The sequence below is a fragment of the Loxodonta africana genome, chromosome 6 (genome assembly GCF_030014295.1).
Source record: "Loxodonta africana isolate mLoxAfr1 chromosome 6, mLoxAfr1.hap2, whole genome shotgun sequence".
Lineage (NCBI taxonomy): Eukaryota > Metazoa > Chordata > Mammalia > Proboscidea > Elephantidae > Loxodonta > Loxodonta africana.
In genome coordinates, this window is record NC_087347.1 from 47,832,338 (window position 1) to 47,851,181 (window position 18,844).

The window sequence follows — 18,844 nt, forward strand, 5'->3', positions numbered from 1 at the left end:
ACAACTTTGTATGGAAGGGATCCTGATAGGGACAAAGGATGACTGAGAAATTTGGCACGTGTCTATAATTTTATTTTGCAACCAGTCATGAAGGCTCCTTTATACTAAGGATAAAGTAAGCGTAACTCTGCCCAGTAATGGATAGGCCAACGTGGAAGAATTTAAAGCAAAGGAAAAATATGATTATGTGCTTATTTTTTAAAAAGTTCCTACTCTCAGCCTCTTGTAAAAAAGGAATTAGGTGGTGACAAAACTAAAGACAGTGATATAGAAGCTATTGTAACAAACTTTTTGAGCATTAAAAATACCCCAAACATGTTTGGGTTATAAATATTCTATTTTGGTACTGGGCAACAGTGAATGTGAAAATGGCAAGTAGATGAAATGAAAAATTTATATTAGTTTGGAAAAACTTGATGTCCAATAAAATTTGACTATATATCGGAAAGAAAGAGATGATAAATTTCCAGATTTCTTGCTTAAGTGTCTCGTAAAACGGAAATATCATTCACATCAATGGTTTTATAGTCTAGCATGCAACAGAATCACCTGGAGAGCTTGTCAAAACAGATTGAAGGGCCCTACCCCAGAGTTTTGATAGAGTAGGGCTCTAATAGGACCTAAAATTTGCATTTCTAAAAAGTTCCCTAGTAATGCTGACACATTATAAAATACCAATGAAATAGAATCCATTATGAGTTCCATGTTATGGAAGAAAAATTATTACCTAAGAGATATTAAGTAATTCACCAAACCTCAGGCAATATTTTCACTCCAATGTCAATCCATTTAAATACTACACATAAGATCTCCCAGCAACAGGGCAATAAGAGACGCAAGAAAAATAAATTAGATTTGGGGTAGGGGGGGTAGGGTAGAAGGAATATCGGAGAAATAATGAGTATAATCATACCTATGTTCAGTTTGAAATACTACATGGCGTTTGTAGGCATTTGGAAATATGAATATGCAGAGAGCTAGCTTGGAGAAAGAGATTTGAAAGTTATTTCCACATAAATGGTAAATGAGGACTTAACAGCAGAGAAGAGCACTATGCAAATTTGAGAAAGTGTTTAAAGGTGAAAACATGGGGGATCTCAGTTTTTAAGAAAGAGTCAGGCAGAGACACTCATGACAGAAACTGAGAGATAGAAGTGAAAACAAGGAAGCAGGATGTTCAGAAACCTAAAGGTCTCCAGTATGAGAGAGTTTTAAGATGAAATAGTCAGTGGTGTCAAATGCCACATAGGGGATTAATACAGAATTTCTTGACTCCCGCCCCTCCACCCTCCTCCTTTAAGGGCAGCTTCTGCAGCCACACCTTGGTGGGTTAGAGTTTATCTCCTCTTTTCTCAGGACTCATCGTGGTTAAAGTCCTCTGAAATTCTCATTTCCTGATCTAATTGAGAAAGACCCTTGAAAACATTCCATTTTAGCATGAGAGGGCATCAGAATTCCTCACAGAATTAAGAAATGACACTGTTTTTATTTACCTTTTGAAGTATTTATTATGAAAGGTTTATATAAGTATTGGAATATCCAGAACAGTGGTTCTCAAAGTGCCAGCCATCAGTATTATCGGGGAACTTGCTAGAAAAGCAAATTCTCAGCCTCCACTTCAGTATTACTGAATCAGAAGCTCTGAGGGTATGATCTAGCAATCTGTATTTTTACAAGCCTTCAGCATGTTTCTCTTGATCCTTAACATTTGAGAAAAATGGTTTAGTACATTTGGGGTGCCAATAGGGCTAAGCTAGATTGAGAGGCCAAAGGCAGACCCCACAAAAGAAGACGACTTCTGGGAGAAGTCCCTGAAAAGAAAAATCAAAATCCTTCCCCCTCCGCTCTCTTCAAACACAAACTAAATTTAACACCTTATTATAAGATGTGACTTGTAGTGAGAGAGATAGTAGAATTGAGAGGGGATTTGAGACTATAGTATGAAAATAGGAACTGATTAATTTAGCACATTTTCACTGATAGCCTATTCATTGCCAAGCACTAAAAAGATAGTGTCCACTCTCAGAAAAGCTATGCTTGAGGCTCTCACATCAGACGATTAATTTACAAGTGAGTCTGGCCTAACTCTTCACCACATTTCTCTGGAAACTCAAGTCATGGTATTCAGTAACTGAGAAGTGTTCTAGGGAATTCAAAATTCTTTCCTCTTCGTTTGCGCTCCACATGCTGTCATCAAGTTCTTTCACATTTACATGTTAGTCTCTCTCTAATATTACACACACACGCTTGTTGTTGTTGTTGTTGTGTGACATCAAGTTGATTTTGACACAGCAACCCTATAGGACAGGGTAGGGCTTTCTAGGCTATAATCTTTATGGGGGCAGATTGCCAGGTCCTTTCTCCTGTGGAACAGGTGGTGGGTTCCAACAGTCCACCTTTCAGTTACAGCCCCTGCACGTTTAACCATTGTGTCACCAGGACTGCTTATACGCACACATACACACATATATATTATCTGGATATATTTTCAAATGTTTTTCTTTTTTATCATAGTATCATAATTTTTTCTCTTAGTTTGAAACTTATTAGAGATCCAGCAACTTTAGGTACAACGAATATCCATATACCCATGCACTGACCCCCCAGCAAGAAAATAAAAAATTACCAGTGCAGCTAAATCTCCGTGTATCCTCTCGGATCTCAACTCCTCACCCTTCCCCTTGCTCTGTACATGATTATACATTCCTCCTTTTTGCATAGGGGAGAGTTTCTTTAGGTTTTTTCTAAGAGTAGAATTGCTTGGATTAGGGTGTATGTATCGCTATAAGCTATTGTTAATTTTCTCTCCGAAGTAGTTATTATAGATTGAATTGTGTTCCCCAAAAATACATACTGTAAATCTTAACCTTGATATCTGTGGTTATAATCCCATTTGGTAATGGATTTTCTTTATTATGTTAATGAGGCGATATTAGCCTAGGGCGTGTCTTAAATCAATCTCGTTTGAGATACAAAAAGAGTAGATTGAGCAAAAAACCTAGCAAAAAAGCAGAAATAGGAGATGTCACATCATCAGATGAGATCTCCAAGGAACCAAGAAACAGAAGCTGAAAAGAGACAAGCACCTTCCCTCAGAGCCAGCAGAGGGAGAAAAGCTTTCCCTAGAGCTGGCATCCTGAATTCAGACTTCTAGCCTCCTAAACTGTGAAAAAATAAATTTCTGTTTGCTAAAGACACCCACTTGAAGTATTTTTGTTATAGTGGCAAAAAAATAACTAAGACAATAGTTATTCCAGTTTTCAGTTTCCACAATTAGAAAGTATGCTTATGTTGCTTCGCATTCTTACTGATCTCTGGCATTGTCCTGTATTTTAAGATGGAAGAATCTAATGGATGGGAAAGAGTTTCTTACTGTAAGATTAATTATGTTTTCCTGATCATAATGAGATGAACAATATTTTTTATTTTTATTGGTCATTGTTTCCTCTTGGGCAAATTCATATCTTGTGATTATTTCTTATTGGCTTTCTTCCTTCCTTTTGTTGATTTTTTTTTTTTTAATGTTCTTAGGTGCACAGTTTTCTTTAAAATTTAGTGTATTCAAATTTATCAATCCTCTAATCTATGGTTTGTTTTGAGTATTATTTAAGAAATAGTCTCCTGTGTATACAAATATTGTCTATTCACACTTTAGAGTTTGCTGTTCACATTTAGGTCTTTTTAATCCAGCTGCACTTTATTTTCATGTATAGTGTGACACGGGGATTCAATTTTATTTTTCCCACATAGGTAACTAATTGTTCCAGAACCACTTAGTAAATAGTTCATATTTTCTCACTGGTTGTCTATGCTTTCTTTGCCTTATGTCAAGTTTCCTTTCACATGTGTGTGGGTCTCTTCCTGGGTTCTCTATTCTACTTCTTTATCCCTGTGCAAATGCCATATGGTTTTAATTACCACAGCCTTTTTTTTTTCTTTTTATGATAAAATAGTACCTTAATCTTCTTTCTAGTAGTATTTTACTGGCTTGCTTGCTCCTATACATTTTAGAATTAGAATTAAAAACTGCATTGAATTTATAGATTAACTTGAAAGATCATTTTAGATTATGGTGTAGTTTTCCACTTATTTTGTTACTAAAGTCTTTTAATAATATTTTGTATTTTTTTTAATCGAGAATTTTTTCCCCTTAAAACTTTTTTCGTTAAAAAGAGTTGAGATCTGAGAGGGTACGTGGGGGATTTATCTATATTAGTAATGCTTTATTTTCTTGACTGGTATTATGGATTGAATTGCATCCCCCCAAAATGTGTGCCAACTTGGCTAGGCCATGATTCTCAGTTTAATGTGGTTGTTTACCATTTTATAATCTGATGTGATTTTCCTATGTGTTGTTAAATCCTAAATTCTATGATGTTAATAAGGCAGGATTGGAGGGATTTATGTCAGTGAGGCAGGACTCAATCTACAGGATTAGGTTTTATTTTGAGTTAATCTCCATTGAAATATACAAGAGGGAATCCAGCAGAAAGGAGAGGGACCTCATGCCACCAAGAAAGAAGAGCCAGGAGTAAAGCTTGTCATTTGGACCTGTGGTCCTTGTGCTGAGAAAATCCTAGACCAGAGGAAGATTGATGATGAGGATCTTTCTCCAGAGCTGACAGAGAGAGAAAGCCTTCCTCTGGAGCTGGCAGCTGGAATTTGGGCTTCTAGACTAGACCGGTTTGTTAAAACCATCCACTTGTGGTATTTCTGTTATAGAGTAGCACTAGATAACTAAGACAACTGGACAGTCAGTTCATGGATATTTGCTAGATTTTTTACTAGGTATGATATATGTGTGTGTGTTCATGATATATATGTGTGTGTATATATGTGTGTGTATACTTAGATATGCTGTTAGTCGTTGTTAGGTACCATCGAGTAGGCTCTGACTCATAGCAACCCAATGTATAACACAACAAAACATTGGCGGTCTTGTGCCATCCTCATAATCATTGCTATGTTTGAACCCACTGTTGTAGTCACTGTGTCAATTCATCTCATTGAGGGTCCCTTTTTTGCTGATCCTCTGCTCAACTTAGCATGATGTCCTTCTCCAGGGATTGGTCCCGCCTGATAACATGTCCAAAGTAAGCAAAATGAAGTCTCACCATTCTCACTTCTAAGGAGCATTTTGGCTGTTCCTCCAAGCCAGATTTGTTTATTTTTCTGGAAACCCATGGTATATATTCAATATTCTTCCCCAATACCACAAATAAATGTCTTTTTTTTTTTTGCTCTTCCTTTTTCATTGTCCAGCTTTCTCGTGCATATGATGCCATTGAAAATACCATGGCTTGGGTCAGGCTTAAGGAGCCCCGGTGGTGCTGTGGTTAAAGCACTTAGTTCAAACACTTTCTCCTGCTCTACAAGAGAAAGATGTGGCAGTTTACTTCCATAAAGATTCACAGTCTTGGAATCGCTATGGGGCAATTCTGCTCTGTCCTATAAGGTTGCTACGAGTTGGAATTGACTTGACAGGAGTGGGTTTGTTTTTTCATTGTTGTTGTTACTGGGTAAAGCTCACCCTAGTTATCAGTGACATCTTTGCTTTTTAGCACTTTCAAGAGGTCTTTTGCAACATACACACACACACCTATAAATACTATTGTAATATCACATATGTATGTAAACTGGGTTTCCATACTAACTTTGGCTGCTGGTGTAGAAGAGTGCAAGTTATTTTATAAATTAAATATAAATACAACAATATTGCAACACTTTCTTATAAATACTAATAATCTGTTGATGGAGTATGTTGGATTTTATCTAGTAATCTTAAATTCTAAAATCAATGTAAAATAAAATAGAACTTAATGCCAAGTCTGATGGAAATTTCCAGATCATTTCTTCATCTGCCACTGTAATGTTTTTGTAATTTTTTTGAAAATATCAAGTTTTAAATTTATAAAGCTGACTGATCATCAGAAATTCATCTTAATTCATTCGAGTTCTGACAAATGTTGTGTCAAATGCTTTCCTGGAATTGTAATATCTATTATGTTTCTCTTCTTCTTTTGTCTCCATCATCTCAAGAACAGAGTTCTCAGACTTTAATGACATAATTGTCTTTACAGAACTTTCTACAATTCTTTACTCTGCAGATTATTTAAGTGTTTATTTTATCAGGATTTTATTGCTATGGAAGTAGCATAGTACCAATGAGAGAGGAAGATATAGAGAAGGGGGCACTGTTTTAACTGTATCTTACAAATTTTGATGTGTTGTATTTTCATTTTAACTCAGCTCAAAATATTTTCTAATATACATTGAGTTTTTCTCTTGGACCCATGGAATATTTTATACTGTGTTACTTAAGTATTGGCTTTTTTCCTATTATCTCTCGGTTACGGTTTTTAGTATAAATCCATTATAGCCGGAGAACATACTTGGTATGATTTCAATATTTTAAATTTCTTTAATTTTGTGTTTTGGTCTAAGATATAGTCTATCTTGGTAAATGTTCCCTGTGTATTCAAATTCTTTTTCTGTACTGCATACTTTCTTCTCTCTTAAGGGACTCCGCTGACACAGATGCTAGAGCTTTTGTTTTTTAATGTGTTTATGAAATTCTTCTCATCTTCAAATTCACTGACTTTTCTCCATCATCTCTATTCTGCTCTTGTGACCATTCAATGAGGGATTTTTTTTTTAATTATAGTTATTGTATTTTTTGGTTCTAAAATTTCCATGTGGCCCTTCTTTGTGTCTTCTTTTTCTTTGGTGGGACTTTCTACCTTTTTGTTCATTTCGGTAGTGTTAGCCTTTATCTCTCAAACCAGTTTGATAATACCTGCTGTAAAGTCTTTATGTGATATTTCCAACATTTTTTTCATCTTGGCATTAGCAATTGTTGTTGTTTTTTTCCCATGTGAGCTGAGATTTTCCTAGTTCTTTTCATTTTTAGTAATTTTGGAGTGTATCCCAGACATTTTAAATATTATGGGAATCTGGGTCTTTCTATAGCCTATGGAGAAATGTTGATACTCTTGTTTTAGCAGTCAATAAACCCAATTGAGTTCAGGTCACAAGTTGTGATCATACTCTGTGGGTTTTGCTTCCAAAAGGTCAGTTTAGTCCTCAAAGTCTTTGCAGTGTTATTTGATGGCACCAATCAACAGTCAGTCTGGTGTCTAGGTAATGATATATTCCATATGGTATATTCCACGGTTTTGTGCTCAAAGTCTTTCATATCTTGTTTAGGATCAGATCTAGCATGGAAACTCAGTGGTAAGCCCAGGGGATTATGAATAACTTTAAGGGATAGTTTTCCTAAGCTCCTTTCTTTGTGCAATCTTACCCCCCCACCCCAATTTTTGGGTATACGTTTGTTTGTTCTCTATCAAGAAAGCTAGAGCTTTAGTCACTTCACTCTGAGTCACCTGTGTTTGTGTCCAGGAGCAGGTGATGGGGGGCAGGGGGTTGAGTAAAAAGTCAACAGGCATTTGCCTGTTTAATAACACTGTTTGAATTCTAGAGCAAGAACTAGAACAGTTTTCCGGGAGCTCTTTCTACCCATGTTTGGTGCTCCCTTCCGGGCTGCCACTTCTGTGCTGCCCTGATTCCAGGGCTAGGGATGTCAGAAAACAAACAAACAGGAAATTCACTACCAGGCTTTGGTACATCAAATTCTGGTCTTATTCTCAATTTTGCCTTTTTTACCTGACTGCTTTTAAGATTTCCTCTTTGCCTTTGTTTTATTTTTCAGCAGTTTTATTATGATGTTTCTGGACATTGATTTTATTGTAACTACTTTACCCTGCTTAGCCTTGGGAACCATACAGGGCTGTTCTACTCTGTCTTATAGGGCCACTATGAGTCAGAATCAACTCAATGGCAATGGGTTTGGTTCTTTTTTTTTTCTTGGTTTATCCTGCTTAGGGTTCATAATATTTGTTAAATTTTTTGTTTGATATCTTTTATCTTGGCTATTATCTCTCCAAATGTTGTTTCTTCCTCATTCTCTTTCCTTTCTCCTTCTGAAATTCCAGTTACACATGTTATGCCTTTTAGTGGTACGATCTATGTCTCTTATGCTCTTTCCTGAAATAATTTTTTTTTTTCTCTTTATGTTTTGGTCTGAATATTTTCTACTGATGTATCTTCTAGTGCATGGATCTTTCTTTAGCTTCTCTGATCTGCTAGCAAAAGCAACTATGGGGTTCCAAATTTCAGTTATTTAATGGTTTGGACCTATAGTAGCTATTTGATTCATTTTTATAGTAAAAATTATCTGATAAAATTATCTACCTTAATATTAGTTGCTTTTAATATTTTAGTTATGGTTATTTTAACATTCACGTTTGTTAACTCCAATTATCTAGGTTACTGGTGGATTATTTCTATTCTCTATTTTGTCTCTCAAATTTTGGTCATATAATCTTGTCTCTCGGTAGGCTAGTAATTTTTTTCTTGACTGCAGAATATTTTGTATCAAAAATCATAAAGATCATTTGAGTGTCTGGGTGATGTGATCTATCTCCAGAGAGAGTTTACTTTTGCTTTTGGCAGGCAGGCCACTTTAATTAAATCTGGAATTAAGTTTCGTTTTGGATCCTGGTTTTAGTCTTTGTGAGGAATTATCTATTTCAATTTTTCTCTCACACCTAGGGTGTAGGCCTTCATAATACCAACTAAAAGGCTTAGTGGAGCCTGAATGCTAATATTGCCTCTGACTGCCACCAGTTCACTGAAAGTGTTGAAAACTCAAGTCAGTTTTTCAGTCTATTTGCCAGTGCTTACAAATCAGCAAATATCTCTAAGGTTAAAGTAGAACTGAATGTGGATATCCCTTCTCTGTCCTTCCCTTCTCTTGGCCGTCTTGTCCCCTCATATTCTTACTGTCTCATAACTCCTCTTCAAAGAGATTTTCTAGTAGTGCTCAGTGGGAAGGTTGTTCTGATACAATCTAGTTACTCATACCTGAAAGCAAAATCTAGGTTTAATTTTGTACTTTTCTTGTTCTGGCAAGAATAATTACAATGCCAAATCCAAAAAAAAAAAAAATGTGTTCTGCAAGTCTTAAATATTGTAATGTCAGAATATCATCATGCATTAAAACATTTTTCATTTAAAAAATACACTGTATTTTCCAGTCAAGAGTTGTATTTATCAGGCTTAGGAAATAGGAAATTAGTTAAAAGACTATAGCAACATTTTCCTCAATAGTTGGGATCAATTATATGCTAATAAATTCTGTGATGATACTAGAATTATTACTATTATTTATAATAAATACTTAATATTTCCTAAGGGCTTATTAGTAGCCCTGGTGGTGCAATGTTTAAGAGCTCAGGTTGCTAACCAAAAGGCTGGCAGTTCGAATCCACCATCTGCTCCTTTGAAACCCTATAGGGCAGTTCTACTCAATGATGTTTTTGTTTGCTTGTTTCTTTGAAGGGTTTACTATGCACAGAAACTATGCAAGCTGCATGATCAATATTTAACTAAACAACTAGAATAAAAGAGACTTATACTGAAATGTGTGAGTGACCAGTCACTAGAATGAATTTCTCAAATCATTCCAAATTCCATGTCTTACTCTACTACTTAGAAACTAAAATGGGTTAGAGAAAATATAACTTCCCTCTGTATTTCTTGGTTGGAATATCCAGCTACACAAACCCACAAACATAATCTCCAGATTGTTATGTTCAAATGCATGTGGTGAAAAGTATTTGACCCTTGCCCTGTCTATTTAATGTTCTGAAACTTCAGAGTTACAACTCCAGGGAGCATTTGTGTTTGATTCACCTCTGGACAACTTGGGATAGTCCCTTGGCACCCTGGGCAGAAGTTTAAGCCGAGAGATACCAGCTTAAAATTAACTCACATAAAATGGCCAGGTATTCTACTTTGTCCAGGACAGTCTGCATTGTTGGCAATGCTTGCTGCATGGGAAGAGAGACATACAAGCATTAGACAGATTCAGATTTAGAGACCAAGGGCTCTAAGAAGTAGACCAACTGGGACATGCATTAATTATTGTGTAAATGACCATCTCTAGATGAATGTGGGCTTGTGGAGAATACCTATCACTGTCACTTCTGTACTGCCTTTCCCTCCTGCTTAGTCCTTTTCCCCAAACACACACACAGACAGAAAGAGAAACAGAGAGAGAAAAACCTGGAACAATCCTCAGAGCTTTGATAAAAGAAAACCAAGAAGATGATTAGATACTTTTCATATTTACTAGTTTATCTCCTCCACTTAGGAGAGGAATCTATAAATCCTTCTCTACCTTGTTTCTCTTAAATAAATACATGAAAATAAAATTATCTTCAACTCAAATCATATTATTTTACTTGTTTCAGATGAGATCAGGGTATTTATGGTTGTGATTCAAAAAGAAGCTTCTTGGCCTCTGGAAATTCAACCCATATTTCCTCTGGAAATACTTTAGCATTAAAAAAGCAAGTCTAGGGTGCATCTAAGTGGTCAATTTATTACTATTATTTTTTTACAGTTCTTAAACTCTTTTGGAGATTTTTGTGAAGTATGTAATCTAATTAAAATTTACTGGATTTCAATAATCATTAGAGTTACTTTAAACATTTTCCATTATTTTATAGACAAATTTTTTAAAAAGTTCTTTGGAATGGTGAATAAAACATTCTGGATGGCAGCAAGACTAAATTACTCTGGGCAAGAACTATTAGTATATTAAAAATAAGCATTAGAGTTTGGGGAGGAAAATGCATAGGGTGTAACATTTTTCATGTGGCTACAATGAAGTAAGGGATTTGAAGGCAAAAACAAATCTGGCAAATTATAAGTTAGGGTAGTAATTCAAGGAAGTCATAAAATAGGAGACTTTTATTGCACCATGGAGACAGTTTGGTGCTATTAGTGGATTAAAAAGCATGTGGGACTGTGAGACTGGAAGAGATGGAAGCTTGAAAGAGTTGGTGGGTTAAATATTAACAAAGAAAAGATGTTTACTGACAGTTGCTACAAACACACTTTAATAAATAAGATCCTTCAAGTGCTCAAAATAGAACTGTGTAAAGCCACAAAAATCCACCCTTGGTCTCCTTTGGCGACGCATGGCTTCACTGTCATCAGAATTAGTGTAAGTGGATGTTCTTTTGGAGAAGATTGCAAGAATAGACAACAACAAGTAAAAAAGTAGGAAAAAACAGACAACTAGAAAAGAGCCACAAGTTTGTATTTGCCTTTAAAAACTGGCTACAGCACTTCGAGAGCGGCGAAGTGTGGTGGAAATGTGTGACCGTGAGTTTGAGTTTCAAATAGATCTTTCAATTCTCAAGCTGCACAGTTTACCTCTCTGAACCTCAGATTCCTGATCTGTAGAATCGATATCATCATACCTACTTCTCAGCATTGCTTTTCAGTGCTTACTAAAGTTACTGTGCATATTAATCACTTGGAGAATTTCTTGAAAAGGCAAATTCCAATTCAGTACGTTTGCCATAAGGCCTCAGATTCTCAGTTTCTAATAAGCACCCTGGTAATGATGATGCTGCTGTCCCCAGTCACATACTTTGAGAGTGAGCCTTTTGAATTCTCAAATTGTTCAGTGTATATGTAACTAAACTGTCACTTAATTATAACAATGCTTTGTTTTTTTTTCCCCTTAGTATATATTTTTTCAAGAATATTTTCACGTTCCTCTCTTTCAGTTCCCAAATTAGTCCTTGGAGGAAAAAACAAAAACAAACAGTTGCCATTGAGCCAATTCCAACTCATGGCAGTCACGTGTGCATCACAGTAGAACTGTGCTTCAGAGGGTTTTCAATGGCTGATTTTGGGGATATACATTACCAGGCCCTTCTTCTGAGGCTCCTCTGGGTGGAATCAAACCACCAACCTTGGGTTAGCAGCTGAAGGCATTAACCATTTGCACAGCCCAGGGACTTCCCTGGGGGGAAAAAGATTAGGTATTACTATTCCAAGAGGAAGCACAGACACATCATGGTGAACTGATAGAATATGTCCACGGTCTTAAGCACAGAAGAGAGCTGGTAGCAGGGGGAAAGCCCTGTGAGAGACAATCGCTGAGTCTTTAACATGCCTGAGGAGAAGTCCTTGCTTATTCAACTTTCCAGCTGATTATGCAGCCTTCGGTTTGATTAAAAGAAAGGAACCAAAAATTATTCAAAATTTTCAAAAATTCTATTGTTGAAATAACCACAGTTTCCAGGCATCAAGAAGATCTTAGTTTAAAAAAACAAAAACATTTCAAGTCTTGCCTACTACATATAAATAAACTCTTTAGAAAACCTCATTAAGAGCCTACACAACATTTTAAAACAAACATTACGTGATGCTGAAGATTAATAAGAAAAATCACCTGTAATACTCTTTTAAGAAAAGATGGCTGTTCTGATAACAATTGTCTGAGCTACAGCAGGCTTCAGATGGTTATATCTTCTATAGGAATGGCTTTGTCAAAGAGAAAGGAATACCGTGTACTCAGGAACTGATTTTATAACCATGGTCTAGCTTCTTTTTATAAATTATTTTTATCTTATTTGTTTCATCAACACATTTTGCTTCTAAAATTAAGCAGATACTGCACAAAAGGTCCTTTGTCCTTTTTGTTCCATTTTATCTTTTAGTGAACATTTTTAGATACAGGTAAGGAGAATAAAAAGAATTAAGAATTAATTATCTTTAAATTTTGTAGTTACTCAAATAAAGCATGCTGGATGAACATAATGTGTATAGTTTTCTTTAAGATGCTAATAAAATTATAAAGTGCAAAAACATTTGTTATAAGGGAATGAGAGCTAAAAAGCCAGGTATGCAACAATGCTTGGAGTTGGGTGGTAATGGCTTTGTGTTGACCGTGTGATCTGCTTATACTTAGGGTTCTTCATTTGAGTGTGTGTGTATGTGTGAGTGTGTGTGTGTGGCTAAATAACACAAGATATAAACTCCAAAGTATTCTTTCTCATCATAAGATTAAAAATAATAGCATTCTTTCTATCAAAAATTACAAGTGTTCTTTTGGGGAAAAATGATGCTTTGGAAACATCATTTTTTTTTTTCCCCCCACATGGCAAGACCCATACCCTCTTTATTTTCTTTTCTTCTCCAAAAGGTGGTGAGGCAAGGGAGGGAAGCAAACTATTTATAGACATAAGTGCTAACCATACCTGGGAAGGAAACAATGCTATTACCATAATCATAGTATTTTGGTAAACCTGAAGAATCTGTAGGTCACATGGGCAGAAATAAGCTACCATCTGCTTCTACCAGCAGGTGGATGAGAAAACATACAGGCTTTCTCACTAATTACCTACAACAACATCTAACTCTAAATATTTTGCATGTAGAGATTTCTCTTCTATGTTTACAAATACTCATATATGACAAAAGAAACACTTATTTTAAAGATCTTAATATCTTGTTTGCAAAGCAATTTGTATTTAGGAGAGGGACTATGTTGACAGCTCTGCAAACAGAAGTTTCCAATTCATCTGCTTAAGAGGTACTCACATACCTTGGCAGGCTTCCTCACTCTGCTTTGCTTAATGGTTTACCCGTACTCCACAAAAAGCCACCTTGTCATTCCCAGACCACCCTGAACATCCATCCAAGTACTTAATCTGTTAAATATTAGAGTAAGGAGTATAATCTGTTCATTCCTTGGATCTTGGGAAATGTCAATGGTAATGTCAAAATGTTTTATTTTATTTTTTTCCTGGAGGCACCTGTTACATTTAATCAAACCAACAAATAATTGTAAAGTAAAATATCCAATTGGTATGAATTTCAGGAAAATAAAATACACTTCAACCATTATCCCTGTGGTTGTTTCCACACTCCTTTAGCATAACCATGCCTCATTTAAGCAATGTCTGTGTGGAAGCAAATTCTTGCTACTCATGAAAATCTATCTTCTCCTTTTTTGGGGGGCAGAGCTGGATGACATTTTGCAGAGTCCTTTGCAGTAGGCTTGGTCATGTGACTGAATTCTAACCAATGGATGTGAGAGGCTGTGATGTGTATCATTTTTAGGCTTCATCCACTTTCCATGTATGCTCTCCCATGCTTTTCTCCTTTCTTGACTGATAAGGATGAAGTTAACCAGGGTGAAGCTCACATTTAGGTGTGGAATAAGCCTAAACACGGCTCTTCAAACTACTAAACTTTTTACTGAATAAGAATTGTCATGTTAACAAGAAATAAAATTCTATCGTATTTGAGCATTTATACATTTGGGGATCCATTTCTAATACCAGTTAGCATTACCCTACATAATTGAGTTGATGTTCCTGAAAAGTCTGCTAATCAATTTGCTGTATTTCTGAGTAGCCTAATTGATTCAAGATATTGTCCATTCTATTTTCAACACATTGGAATCTCTATTAAAGCTTTTCTTAAGAGTTGATAATAATAATTTATATCTGTTCCTTCTTTAATCAAAAAATATCATTGCCACTAAGAAAAAGGGGCTTCTACAAATAAATAAACTGATCATGGAAGTAAAAAAGAAGTAACTACCATTAAGGTTGTAGAAACAGAGCAAATAAAAGTCAGAATTAAGGTTGCCAGATTTAGCAGATAAAAATTGAGGATTTCCAGTTAGATTTTAACTTCAAATAAATTATTTTTATTTTATTTATTCAATGAATAATTTTTACAAGTATGTCCCAAATGAAGTGGTAAAGTGAGGCATACTTATACTAAGAAGTCATTCATTGGTTGTCTGAAATTAAAATTCAACTGAGAATTCCATACTTTATCTGGGAACTCAATTCAGAATAATTAAAATACAATATACTAAAAGCACAAATTATTGTACTGAAAACTCAGGTAAAAATTGAAAGGCACTGAAAAGGAATAAAAAGAATAATTTTAAAGTAAAATTATACATTATGGAGAATAGAAATAAAATTGTCAACAACAGGTAACAGAAGACTCAGGAGAAAATAATAATATATGTTGCTGTCTGTGTGTGTCATTAAGTTGGTTATAACTCATAGTGACCCTATATACAACAGGAGGAAACACTGCCCAGTCGTAGACCATCCTCACAGTCATTACTGTGTTTGAACTCATCATTGGAGCCACTGTGTAAATTCATCTCCTTTAGGGTTTTCCCCTTTTTCACTGACCTTCAACTTTACCAAGCATGATGTCCTTCTCCAGAGTCTGGTCCCTCCTGATAGCATATCCAAAGTACTTGAGACAAAGCCCCACCATCTTCGTTTTTAAGGAGGATTCTAGTTGTACTTCCTCTAAGACAGATTTATTCATTTTTCTGGCAGTCCACGGTTTATTCAATATTCTTTGCCAACAACATAATTCGAAGGCATCAATTCTTCGTTGGTCTTCCTTACTCATTGTTTGACTTTCGCATGCATGAGGCTGTTGAAAATAACATGGCTTGGGTCAACACACCTTAGTCCTCAAAGTGACATTTTTACTTCCAAAACCAAACTCGTCACCATTGAGTCAATTCCAACTCATAGCTACCCAATAGGACAGAGTAGAATTGCCCCATAGGGTTTCCAAGGAGTGGCTGGAAGATTTGAACTGCCGATCTTTTGGTTAGCACCCGTAGCTGACTGTAGGCCTTAAGCACTGCACCATCAGGGCTCCCCTTTTTAACACTTTAAAGAGATTTTTGCACAGATTTGCCCAACGCAATACATCCTTTGATTTCTTGACTGTTGCTTCCACTGGCATTGATTATGGATCCAAGTAAAATGAAATCTTTGACAACTTCAATATTTTCTTCATTTATCATGAGGTTGTTTTGGGCCAGTTGTGAGAATTTTTGTTTTCTTTATGTTACAGCATAATGCATACTGAAGGCTATAATGTAGTCTTTAAACTTTGTCAGTAAGTGCTTCAAGTCATCTTCGCTTTCAGCAATCAAGATTGTGTCATTGCGCAATGCAGGTTGTTAATGAGTCTCCCTCCAATCCTGATCTCTTTCCTACAGTCCAGTTTTTCAGATTATTTGCTCAAAATACAAACTGAATAAATATGATAAAAGGATACACCCCTGAAGCACAACTTTTCTAATTTTAAACCATGCAGGATCCCCTTGCTCTGTTCAAACAATTGCCACTTGGTCTATGTACAGGTTCCGCATGAGCAAAATTAAGTGTTCTGGAATTCGCATTCTTCCAAATGTGTACATAACTTGTTATAATCCACACAGTTGAATGCTTTGCATAGTCAATAAAACACAGGTAAACATCTTTTTGGTATTCTCTGCTTTCAGTCAGAATCCATCTGATGTTGGCAATGATATCCCTCATTCCATGTCCTCTTTGGAATTTGCTTGAATACCTGGCAGTTCCCTACCGATATACTGCTGCAACTGCTTTTGAATGATCTTCAGCTAAATTTTCCTTGAATGGTATATTGTTTGATAATTTTCACGTTCTGTTGGGTCACTTTTCTTTGGAATGGCCATAAATATGAATCTCTTCCATTCAGTTGGCCAGGTATCTGTCTTCCAAATTTCTTGGCATAAGATGAGTGAACATCACCAGCACTGCATCAGTTTGTTGAAATAGTTCAATAGGTATTCTATTAATTCTGGGAACTTTGTTTTTCACCAATGCCTTCAGTGCAGCTTGGACTTCTTCCTTCAATATCATCGGTCTCGATCATATGCTGCCTTCTAAAATGGTTGAATGTCGAACAATTCTTTTTGGTACAGCGACTTTGTTTATTTCTCCCAACTTCTTTTGCTGCTTCCTGTGTTGTTCAGTATTTTGCTTGTAGAATCATTCAATATTGCAACTTGAGGTTTGAATTTTTTCTTCAGCTCTTTCAGCTTAAGAAATGCCAAGCGTGCTCTTCCTTTTCAGTTCTCTGATCCCAGATCTTTGCACATTTTGTTATAATATTTTATTTTGTCTTCTCAAGCCACACGTTGAAATCTTCTTTTCAGCTCTTTTACTTCATCATTTTATCCATTCACTTCAGTTGACCTATGTTCAAGAGGAAGGTTCAGAGTCTCTTCTGCCATCTGTTTTAATCTTTCTTTTCTGTCTTTTTAGTGACCTTTTGCTTTTTCATATATGATGTTCTTGGTGTCATCCCACAACTCGTCTGGTCTTCAGTCATTAGCATTCATTTCATCAAATCTATCCTTGAGATGAACTCTAAAGCCAGGTGGGCTATTCTCGAGGTAGCACTTTGGCCCTTGTGAACTTATTCTAATAATCTTCAGCTTCATCCTGAACTTGCATATGACCAATTGATGGTCTGTTCTACTGTCAGCCCCTGCTCTTGCTGTGACTGATGATATTGAGCTTCTCCTTTGTCTCTTCCTCAGATGTAACTTATTTGATTCCTGTATATTCCATCTCACAAGGTCCACAAGTATACTTGCCATTTATGTTGTTGAAAAATGTATTTGCAATGAATAATTTCTGGACATCGCAAAATTCTGTCATGCAATCTCCAGCATCATTTCTAACACAAAGGCAATATTTCCAACTACTGATCCTTCTTCTTCTCTGTTTCCTACTTTTGCATTCCAATAACACTTCTGTCAGTTTGTCCCTACTGTGGTGGCTCTCATGTTACTGTGATGTTGGAAGCTATTCTACCAGAATGTCAAATGCCAGCAGTGTCATCCATTGTGGATGGGTTTCAGCACAGCATCCAGCCTGAGAGGCTAGGAAGAAGAACCTGGCAGTCTACTTTTGAAAAAATTGGCCAGTGAAAACCTTATGAATAGTAGCAGTACATTGTTTGATATATTGCCAGAAGATGAGCCCCTCAGTTTGGAAGACACTCAAAATATGACTGGGAAGACCTGCCTCCTAAAACCAAAGTCAATCTTAATGACATACATGGAGTCAAGCTTTTAAGACCTTCATTTGATGATGTGGCATGACTCAAAATGAGAAGAGCGAGCTACAAACCTTCATGAATAATCAGACTGTGAAATGTAGGAATATGAATCTAGGAAAATTGGATGTCACCAAAAAATGAAATGGAATGCATGAAGATCAATATCCTAGGCCTTAAAAATCCATTGTCATTGAGTCAATTCTAACTCATATCTACACTATACAGCAGAGGAGAACTGTCCCATAGAGTTTCCAAAGGGTGCTTGGTGAATTTGAACCCCCAATCTTTTGGTTAGCAGCTGTAGCTCTTAACAACTGCGCCATCAGGGTTTCCCAAAAAAAGAAAAATGGAACACTTTATAAATTTGCATGTCATCCTTGCACAGGGGCCATGCTAGTCTTCTCTGTATCATTCCAATTTTAGTATATGTGTTGGCAAAGTGAGCCCACTAGGCCTTAATGAGCTGAAATGGACCAGTATCAGCCATTTTGAATCAGACAATCATATGGTCTATCCTGCCAGGAATGACAAGTTGAAAAAAAAAAAAATCGTGCTTCATTCACCATCAAAAAGAACATTTCAAGTTCCCTTTTGAAGTACAACATTGTCCGTGATAGGATAATATCCATACACCTGCAAGGAAGACCAATTAATACAATTATTATTTAAATTTACACACTGACCACTAAGGCCAAAGATGAAGAAATTGAAGATTTTTACCAACTTCTGCAGTCTGAAATTGATCAAATATGCAATCAAGATGCATTGATAGTTACTGGTGATTAGAATGCAAAAGTTGGAAACAAAGAAGGATCAGTAGTTAATAAATAAGGCTTTTGTGATAGAAACAATGCCAGAAATGGCATGATAGAATTTTGTAAGACCAACAACTTATTCATTGCAAATACCTTCTTCAACAACATAAACAGTGACTATATTTTATACACATAGGCTCCACCAGGTAGAATACACAGGAATCAAACTGACTACATCTATTGGGTATGGAGAAAAAAAATGGAAAAACTAAACATCATCAGTCAGAACAAGA

At 36.0% G+C, this 18,844-nt stretch overlaps 1 non-coding gene across 1 annotated transcript; it reads right to left on the minus strand.

The window, feature by feature from the left end:
- Positions 1–18,136: 18,136 nt before the first annotated feature.
- On the minus strand, positions 18,137–18,245 carry LOC111749499 (U6 spliceosomal RNA). Its single transcript, XR_002784631.1, has one exon. It is a non-coding gene; the product is annotated as a U6 spliceosomal RNA (small nuclear RNA).
- Between the last annotated feature and the right edge of the window lie 599 nt (positions 18,246–18,844).